Source organism: Passer montanus, unplaced genomic scaffold (genome assembly GCF_014805655.1).
Source record: "Passer montanus isolate IOZ18808 unplaced genomic scaffold, ASM1480565v1 scaffold96, whole genome shotgun sequence".
In the NCBI taxonomy this organism is placed as follows: Eukaryota; Metazoa; Chordata; class Aves; order Passeriformes; family Passeridae; genus Passer; species Passer montanus.
The window spans coordinates 268662-278861 of NW_024375034.1; the positions used below are offsets into that span (position 1 = coordinate 268662).

General features: G+C 52.8%; 1 long non-coding RNA gene across 1 annotated transcript; it reads left to right on the top strand.

The window, feature by feature from the left end:
• The first annotated feature begins 272 nt into the window (after positions 1 to 272).
• LOC120496117 lies at positions 273 to 9154 on the top strand. Its single transcript, XR_005626216.1, has 4 exons — positions 273 to 396; positions 2878 to 5328; positions 6169 to 6267; positions 8485 to 9154. It is a non-coding gene; the product is annotated as an uncharacterized LOC120496117 (long non-coding RNA).
• The last annotated feature ends 1046 nt before the right edge of the window (positions 9155 to 10200 follow it).

Genomic DNA, 10200 nt, shown 5'->3' on the forward strand with positions numbered 1-10200 from the left:
CCCTCACAGACTGTCTACTTCCAACCCAAATATCCTTAAGGCCCTCCATATGGCGAGCTTTCCCTGCCTCCAAAACCAAGTGCAGAATGTGAAGATCAGCCCTGGCTCCATCTTCCTCCCTGCATCCCTCAGAGCATTCCCAGCCTGTGTTTCTCCTGGGCACTGGCTAAATCTGCTTCCTGAGCCTCACATACCAGAGCACAGCCCTCTCAGAAGGATGAAGATCAGGTTTGCAAAGCTGTTTTTTCTCCTCCACGTTGACTTTTCAGTGTCAGCACCTGGCTCCAGCAGGGAGGCTGTCCTTGTTGGAGGGGTCTGAACAGGAGGTTTGGGATCAGCCAGCCCAATCCACGAGCATTTGCACCACAGGGGAAGCAGGGAGCAGCTCTCAGCCTGGTGAGTGGAAAAGTCCTGCTGGCTGGTAGCTATTTTGAGGGAAGGCATTAATTGAGGACCAGGGGGAAAACAATAAAGCCATCCCCGAAATAGAAGCTGTCAAAATGTCGTTGCTAGGAGTGAAGCCCAGCCCAATTTATGGTATTTTCTTCCTGTTGCAGAGCTTCAAAGCAGCTGTAAGGGGGCCCAGGTTTGGGGGTTTCTTTGCTCCCACCAAACCCAAACTTGCCAAAGATGTGCCCGGGGCCGGCGCCGGGCAGCAGCGCCAGCCGGGCACACGTCAGGCCTGATGCTGTTCCCTGACATTTAGAAGGTGCCTTTGGGGCCCTTTGCATTTGCTGCTCCAAAGATTTGCTTGTTTGTTTTGGAAATTAGCAGCCTTTGAGCTTTTTTATTGAGAAAGCCTCTAAGAAAAAGGGGCTTTTTTCACATGGAGGGAGGATCGCCTGCGGGACGGAGGTTTTGCTTCCAGGATAGGGAGAGAGAAGAGGGGTTTTTAAGGAATAGTTTTGATGTTTCATGTACAAAGGCAGTGTCAGTGTAGCACTGGGTGGGTGGTTCTGCGAGCAGGAGCTCCTGCTGCTGGAACACCGGCCAGGGGATGGGACCTGGGGAGGATCAGCATCCCAACAGGACTGATTCTCCCAGCAGCCCCAAGTGGAAGCAGGGTGGTTTTTGCTTCTCCCACCCCACACTGCCTCTCCACAAACAGCATTTCAGCTGAAGAAGCAGGATGAAGGCTAGTGAGGGGAGGAAGGGAGGAAAAATCCTGCTCTGCTTCCTGGGCTGGGCTCATGTGGTGGCCCATGAGGGCTGTTGGTGTCAGAGCCCTTCCTGCAGAGTCCTTTTGGATGGTTCCCATTCCATGATTTCCAAGAACCCCTCAGGAAAAGCATTCTCCTTCCACCAATATTATCTCACAGCACTTGCCATCTTTTTTTCTCCCCCATGCAGAAAGCTGCAAACCGAGACCCCGAGGCGCCCGTGCAGCACCGAGACAACTCTGAGATCTCTCTTTTAAAGCTATATTTTCCATTTTGCAGTGTTCAAACACCATCTGCTGTTTTGCACGGCGGCGCTTTCACAGGAGGGGAGCGTTTTTAGGTGTAAATTGTTCTTTAAAGTACATATTGACAGTGCTGGAGGCTGGAAAAACCCTACAGAAAGTACCACAGCCCTGGCCTGCAGTGGCCACCCTCACTGTGGGGGGACTTCATGGTTAGATGGGATATTGGGAAGGGATTTTTTTCTGTGAGGCACAGGGTGCCCAGAGAAGCTGTGGCTGCCCCTGGATCCCTGGAAGTGTCCAAGGTTGAGTTGGACAGGGCTTGGAGCAACCTGGGATAGGGGAAGGTGTCCCTGCCCTTGGACAGGGGGGTTGGAATGACTCTTTAAGGTCCCTTGCAACCCAAACCTTGTAGGATTTTATGAATCAAGGCCAGCATCACCCCAAAAAGACCCCTTGGGTTTATAATAATTAACTGACAATGCTGCCTGTGATGTACAACTTTTGGGGCACTGGGGTTGTTCAGAGCAACAAGGCTTCGTTTCAGAGGGATGCTCCTGACAAAAACCAGGGTAATGAGACCACCCTCAGTTAATCCCCTGTCTCCCTTTCAAGGCAAGTAAAGCAACAGCAAATAACTGGTGGAGAAACTTAGTCCCTGCTCTGTAGCACTTCAACCAAACACGATGACAATAATTGCAGCAGCTCTGCCATCCCCTGCTCCAGTGTCCCTGGGATGGAATGGCTGCAGCCCTGCACTGTCCCAGCACTAACTGGGTGGCTCATTGCCAGCTATTACCTTATTTATTTTGTGAGCTGTGTGGTCTTTGTGAGGGTCCCCAGGAGGAGGGAAGAGATGAATCTGACTCCGTGTTCTCAGAAGGCTGATTTATTATTATATGATACTATATTATATTAAAGAATGCTATACTAAACTATACTAAACTCTAAAGAAAGGATACATCAGAAGGCTTAACAAGAATAAATAATAAAAACTCGTGGCTGATTCCTCAGAGTCTGACATAGCTGGACGGTGATTGGGCACTAAGAAAAAACAATTCACATGTTTGATAAACAATCTCCATATTGCATTGCAAAACACAGGAGAAACAATGAGATAACTATTGTTTTTCTTTTTCTCTGAGGCTTCTCAGCTTCCCAGGAGAAAATCAGGGATTTTTCAGAAAATATCACAGTGGCAAGCTATAATTTATGTTGGGCCAAGTGGCCCAATTACACCAAGGTCAGGGAGTGGCTCCTGAGAAAAGCATGAGAGCCAGAGCCCAGTGGTGCAGCAGCCTCTGGCCCAGCCTCTCCAGGAGGATGCTCCCAAATCCCTGCATGGCCCAGGCTCAGGCATGCTCCCCAGCCAAGCACAGGGAACCAGAAGATGATTTTCACACGGGACCTTTATTTTTTCTCCCATTTTTCTATTTCATCTTCTCTTTTTTTTTTTTTTTCTCCTGCCTTTCCAGGTTCTTGCTGGCAACAACAGCCGTTGTGTTTTGACGAGTTAATAAACATCTCCCCCAGGAGCGAGGGAGCTCCAGCATGCTCTGCTTCACCTGTGTTTTACGTCTTGACTAACAGAGTTTGCCGAGCAAGAGGTGTTTTTCTAATCTGAGAACTCGCTGCCTCACGTTTCCCACCTCTCCCCGGAGCTGCCGCGCTTCCCTGCTGCTTCCCTGATGCTTCTGTTATCTCCTGGAGGGCAACCGTGGCTGCAGCCCCCCTCCTCCTTCCTGCCACCCCCAATCCCACGTTATCACTTGGATCCCGTGCCTTGGAGCCGTTTATCAGCCTCAGAAGTTGAGATAGCAGGGTTCATCTTGCTCTGGGACCTGTGTGCTCCCATGGCACAGGATTCCTGTGCTGACAAGATTGCCTTCATCACCAAAAACACCACGAGCTGCTGCTGAGTGCCAGGGCTCTGCAGGGCTGGCACACCTTGTCCTGCTCCTCCCAAGCACCTCTATCATTGCTCCACCAACACAGAGCCTCATGACCTGTGGGTTTTCACAGCCTTGTGGACCAAAATCCAAGATTTCATCATCATTTGCAGACCATCATGTGAGGAAGGCATCAGAAACCTGAAGAGGGACACTGCTCCAGAACCTGCTGTTACTAGGATGCCCCTCAGGGCTGCATCCACCTGGAGGTGGCTGCTGCCTTCGTGCCTTTTGGCAAGAAGAATCCAGTCCTTGGACGTGGCATGAGGCAGCCCTGGGAAGGTGGAACGTGGTCCGCAGAGCCAAATTGCCAGTTCCAACTTGTAGAACATTATTGCTTCTGAATTATGGATGGTTATTGCCCCTCCTCGACAATAAATTATTGAGCTGACATGCTGGATGGAGAGTGAGGAGCAGGGGGCTTGCTCATGGCAGGCGGGTCTGGAATGTGGTATCTTCACGGGGAGTGGGGGATGTTTTTTCCCCCTTTCCTTCCTGAGCAAGAGCATCTCAGCCTGAAGCTGTGGAAACAGCAGAGCCCTGCTCACCCTGTCTCACCCAGCCAACTGTGAGGGCAGCCCTAGCCAAAAATCCCTGGTGAGGGATCCTGGAGAATCCCTGAACTGGAACACGGATAGAAACTCCAGGGTCCCCTGTCTGCCTATCCTGCAGCACCATCACAGGCACTTCTGAGCCCAGTAACCTCTCCTTGGCCTCAGGGGGGTGTGGGACATGGTTTATTTAGCTGATTAGGTGCTATTTATCTCCCAGGCTGTGCTGGTCCAGCAATTCTGGCAAGGTCTGCTGAGCCCTTGTCCGACACGTGCTGCCAACAGCCTTGGGCTTTAGGGACTCCCTGAGGGGGCTGTTCCATCATGTTTAACAGACCTTGACAGACCCGTGTGCCCCGTGAGTTTGCCTAAATGCTTTCTGGGGGCCACTTAGGCTGCAGGTCTCCATAGCACCCTGTGGCAATGAGTTCCATAATTTAATCGTGGGTGGCGTGGAAAAAGTGCAGTCTTTTGTTTGTCCCTAAATCTGCTGCCTGATAACTCGATTTGGACACTCCTAGTTCCTCTCTCGGAAGAAACGGGGAATTATCACTGCCTCTGCACCTGCTCCACAGCACTGGTGCTTTTATACTGTCCTGCTGTGGCTTTTCTTTCTCTCTCCTTTATTCATCCCTCCTGGCAATTTCCAATTCTCCTGCCAGCTCTGCTTCACACGGAGGACGGAGATGGAAAGATCACTGCTTTGCTTTTGTGGCTGTGCTGATCTCCCTCTTCTCTACCAGATGCTCAGGAGGCACTGCTGACCCCGGTCCAGGTGCTGACAGCTCCCTCTGGAGCAAGCCCTGGTGTCAGTGAACACCCCCAAGGCACGTCCTGGTGGTTTGGGGTGCTCACTCCTTCCCCTGTGTTTCCTGTGTGCACATGTGGGGCTGTTCCCAGCCACCCAGCCCAGCCCCTGACACAGGAAAAGGTTCCTAACATGGAATACCACGTTGGGAATGGCCACCTTGGGAATCACCATCTCCTAACCAGGCTTTCCTGGCCCCAAGGAGCAGCTTTCACCTCCACCCTCCTGTGGGACACAGATGCTGTGAAGCAGCACCAAGGTGGAGGAGAGAGGTGACACCAGGGTCCAAGAGGACACAGGGGAATTGGAGGGGAAGGGTTTGTGTCTGTCTCTCCCCATGCCCAGCAGGATTTCCATCTCATCTCAAGCTGAAGCCAAGGAGACTCTGGAGACAAGGAGAAACTGAAGCGCTTTCCCTAATCGAATCACACGCCAGCGTCACTTGTAAAGCTCTGCAAAGCAGAAAGGACTTGGGAGCCACTGAACCACAAACTCCTGCTCCCTCCCCAGTGCCTCGTGGAGATCCTGCCTCTCTTCTCCATCTCTTGCCCATGAGCTCAGCCTGGGAGGGAGCCAGGACTCGGAGCTCCTACCTCATTCCCCACACCTGCATACCAGGTATCCCATGGGCTGGAGGATTTGGGGATATGTAAATGGTGGCTCCATTGTCTGGGTCTTCATCTTGGTGTGTTCTGCCTTCTCTGGTCGTGTCCCTGACAGGGGATGCATGATCATGGTAATCAAGGGGGTCTCCTCCATCCTCAGCTTCCATGAAGGTGCTGCAGCTTCTCCTGGGCCTTGCTCAGCTCCCTCAGGAGCCCCCAAGCATGGAATGTGCCTCCCTGTTTGAGGGGCAGGACAGTCCCTCGCCTTCACCTCCCTGCCCTGAACTCAACCTGGGGAGCCCTAGTGTGGGATGGGGGAGCCCATGGAGAGGGGGAAGGAAGGGAAGGTGCTGGCTGTTTCACCCTCAGGGAGCATGGGAGAATATCAGCAGGGAATCACAGAATCATGGAATGGTTTGAGTTGGAAGGGACTCTAAGGATCACCTTGTCGTAACCCCCTGATATGGGCAGGGACAGCTTCCACTGGACCAGGTGGCTCCAAGCCCTGTCCAGCCTGGCCTTGGACTCTCCCAGGAATGGGGCAGCCACAGCTGCTCTGGGCACCCTTTGCCAGGGCCTCCCCACCCTCACAGGGAAGAATTTCAATCTTGCATCTCCTCTAAATCTCCCCTCTTTCAGTTTCAAACAGTTCCCCCATGTCCTCTCACTGCCTGCCCAGTGCAGCTGGCCCACGGCAAACTGAGGGGACACGCTCAGGTGATCCAGGTGTCCCCCAGCAACAACCTGCCTGTCAAAATACACTGCTCCACCTGTTTTACAGAAAAACCTGCTCTGTCCTCTTCCAACCCCTTTTCTGCCCTGTGTAGAGAAATAAATTCCCCGTCCTTTTCAGGCAGCATCCAGGACGTCTCCGTGGCAGAAACAGCATCCTTGCAGCAGGTCTGTCAGCAAGAATTTCTGCAGCCTCCTCTGGTGCTCCCAGAGCTCTCAGGTGAGGAAATCGTCAGCAGTAGGGGAAAAAAAATGAAATGAACCACAGCTAACTCAGTGTTTACTTTGTGCCTGGTAACAACAAGCTCCCTGTAAAAATTCCCTCTTTACAAAAAGCAGATTCTGGGCTCAGCTGCATTCCCAGAGGAAGGAAGAGGATTTTTGTGAGGCAAGAGGGGACGTGGTGGGGTGAGCTGATGGGGAGGCAGTGCCAGGGCATCCAGGCAGCAGCATCCCAGGGAAAGCAGAGCTCTCTGCAAGGCTTTTCCATGCTGGGGAAGCCCTTCCCAGTGCCTCGACCCCACGTTATCAGTAGCTTTGCTGTGTATCCCCTCTTTTTCCCCTGTGTGCTGGTCTTCAGGCGCTCTCTCCTTCCTAATGCCTAATTAGGTTGGCAGGGCTGTTTGTCCCGATAGCACAGCTATGGATAATGCCATGCAAATTGCCTCCAAGACCTCTGAACCCCCAAATAAAAAAGCACCTCTGGCTACCCCTGGGTGCAGCCTTTCCAGCTGCCCACAGCTGCAAATAACATCTGAGGGATTAAAAGAACAAGCTCTTAAAAAAAAAAAAAGTAAAGAAAATGTTTTGTCCTTCTTCTCACTGATTGAAATTTTCTTCATACCATAAAGATGTCTTGATAAGTTGGTGCTAGCAAGCCCAGCCTTATATCAGACACTGAGATATTTAGTGAGGCGCAAGGTCTGAAAGGAATCAACAGAGGATGTTTCAGCCCACCTCAGGTCTGTTCTGCCTCCGAAGTTTGGGTGGGAAAAGAAACCCACCCCTCCCATGACGGTGCGGTCAGAGCTGAAGGGCGCCGTGACCTTGAATCCCAAACAAGTGAGTCTTTGTCTCACCTCCTGATTAAGGGCTGGGAGTTCCCTCTGTTTATTATTCATCTGATTGCCATCTTTTTTAACGCTTTCATGCACCCCCTTCCTCCTGGCTGTGCCTGAGAGCCGAATGTCCAGCCCGGCGAGGTCCCTGCTCAGGTGTGTCACCAGCAGGATGTGCTGTCACCAGGGACCTGCTGCACCCTGAGGTGGGAGCAGTGCCTGGTGCAGAATGCCAGGAACCCTTTCCCGTGTGCCATCCCTTGCACCCAGCCCCTCTGGGGCTGATGGCAAGGGCTGGAGCCTGCCCGGGGTAGTTCCTCACACCTCGGGTCGCTGTTGGGAGCGGTCCTGCCGCGCCGGGAATTTGATTGACACGCTCACGCCTGGCCATTAGAGGGAAAACGAGGGCTAGTGCGTAAACACCTGGGAGGAAAAACAGCCCTTTGCCTTAATGATAGTTTGTCATGTCATATTTTTCTCCAGTGGCGCAATGGGGGTAAGTGAACCCTTCATTTGCATGGCTTTAATTTGTATTTTGAATACCAGACCGCCTTAAACGCTGCCCGGTTTAACCCACCCGCTCTCGCTCGTTTTCCACACTCTGCTTCCCAAAGCAGGCACTTGGAAATTGCACTCATCTGGCCTGATCCAGCTGGAAAACACCTTTTTGTCCTGCTTTATTTTCCCAGAGCTCTTACCTCCTGAACCAGCACTGCTGGGTTAGCATCAGGTGCATCCCTTCTCCAGGCTCTTCCCTTACAGCTTCACTCCCTCGACAGCAACTGGAAATGAGATTTTTTTTTTTTCCCTTTTCCTGCTCTTCAGCCTTTTCTGGCACGTCCCACTGCTCTGTAAACACCGGCTGAAGTGCAGCCGAGTGTGGGATGCTCGGGGTAGCACTCAAGGCAGCTGCACCACCACTGATGTGCAGGTGGCCCAAGCAGCATGCCATGAGTCCCTCCTGGTTTTGGGGAGAGGGTGGGAGAAGGAGCCTGGGCAGCAGGGGGGTCTATTTTTAAAATATACTGTGAAAGGGAGCAACACCCTTAACTACAGATCGATCTTTCCTTGTGTAATTAAATTTGACACAATAAGTCATCTACATACAGCCAAGGATCTCTAATTCTTGAGGCTCAGAAGATGCCTTGGGAAGGTGAGGAACCCACTATTCCCATGCATCCACCAGAATCCAAAGATTATTTGGGGATGATCCCATAAATGTGCCTGGCGTAGCTTTTTGAATATTTTTTGGGATTGGCCAAACATCCGCTGGCACACCAACCAAACAGGAGGAAAATGGTTTCTTGGGGATCGTGTTGGACAAACATATGGTATCTAGACCTGAAGCATTAACTAAAGTCACCAAACATTTCTTTTAGGTTGGCTAACTGGCAAGGGCACCTGACTGCTCCAGAAGGTTCTCCAAGGTGGATTTTCATTTTTTTGGGTGACAGCTTGCCTGCAACACCCCGATGGAACAGCCTCTGCATCCCACCGGGGTTTGCACTGCAAGGTGGATTTTCATTTTTGGGTGACAGCTTGCATGCAGCACCCCGATGGAACAGCTTCTGCATCCTGCCAGGGTTTGCACTCCCTCTGAAGGCTGGGAGCAGGCTGAGCCCTCGGAGCAAGCCCGTGGCTGGAGCAGCTCACCGAGCCCGGGGAGCTCCGGCGCCAAACCCACAGCCCCGGCTGCACCGGGCTGGCGAGGCACAGGCTGTAATTACTGCCAGGGCGCCTTCCCCCACTGCCCCGGCCCGAGGAGCTGAGCAGCTGCCAGCAATTAAAACTAGTTAGCAGTTCCCATGATGTTTTAACCATTTCTAGGGAGCCGTGGCAGCCCCTCCTTCCTCAGAGGGAAAAAATCGGATTTGTTGGCACACTGATGGCACAGACACTGCTGCAGCATGGGGCTTTGCTGAGTTTGGGGGTCTCTCTTCCCCCAGAAAAGCATTGCTGAGTCCTTTTGGCCTCCCCCTCTTCCTCCACTGAGCCAGGGTGGGGTTTAAACCCATTCTGAGGAGGGACTCAGTGGCTGGAAAAATGCAGTCCCACCAAAGCTCTCAGAGCTGTGAGGTTGTTTACAATTCTTTACAAAGACAGAGATATGGGCATATCATGGAACAGTTTGGGTTGGAAAGGACCTTAAAGATCATTTAGTTGCAACCCTCTGCCACGGGCAGGGACAACTTCCACTGTCCCAGGCTGCTCCAAGCCCTGTCCAGCCTGGCCTCGGGCACTGCCAGGGATCCAGGGGCAGCCACAGCTTCTCTGGACACCCTGTGCCAGGGCCTGTCCACCTTCACAGGAAAAAGTTCCTTCTCACATCTCCTCTAAATCTCTCCTCTTTCAGCTGAACACCATTCCCCTGTCCTTGTACTATCTGCCCCAATAAAAAGTCACTCTCCATCCTTTTTATTAGCCCCCCTTAAACCCAAAAGGCCACATATCAAGAAGCAGTTGTAGGATACCTCCCTCAGTGCGTGAATTTCATCTTTTATTACTCGTGTGCGTCTGCATCTGTTATTTTTATTCTCCTGCAGGTACATCCTGGAGCCTGGGTTTTAATGCCCATTTTTTTTGGGGGGGGGGGAGGTGAGAGGAGGGTTATGAGAAAGATGGAGAGAGACTTTTTAAAAGAGCATGACAAAGGGGGATGGCTTCACACCGAAACAGGGCAGGGTCAGATGGGGATATTACAAAGGAGTTGTTCCATGTGAGGGAGGTGAGGCCCTGGCACAGGTAGTGCAGAGCAGCTGTGCCTGCCCCATCCCTGGAAGTACCCAAGGCCGGTTTGGACGGGGCTCGGAGGAAGGAGATGATCTCGCAGTCCCTTCCACCCCAGTGTGCCAAGAGCGCGGCAGGACGCTGCCTTCACGCCTCACAGAATTTCCGCGGGGGGCTCGAGGGGCCCAGCTCCGCTGGCTCCCCCTGCTGCCCGCCGGCCCCGCTGCACAGCGGCTCCCCGCGCATCCATCCATCCATGCATCCCTCCATCCCCCGGGATGCCTGCGCTGGCCCCGCGCATCCCGGGCCGTGCCGGGCGGGGCGGGGCCGAGCCCGGGCGGGGCTGCTGGCAGAGCCCGCCCCGGCCC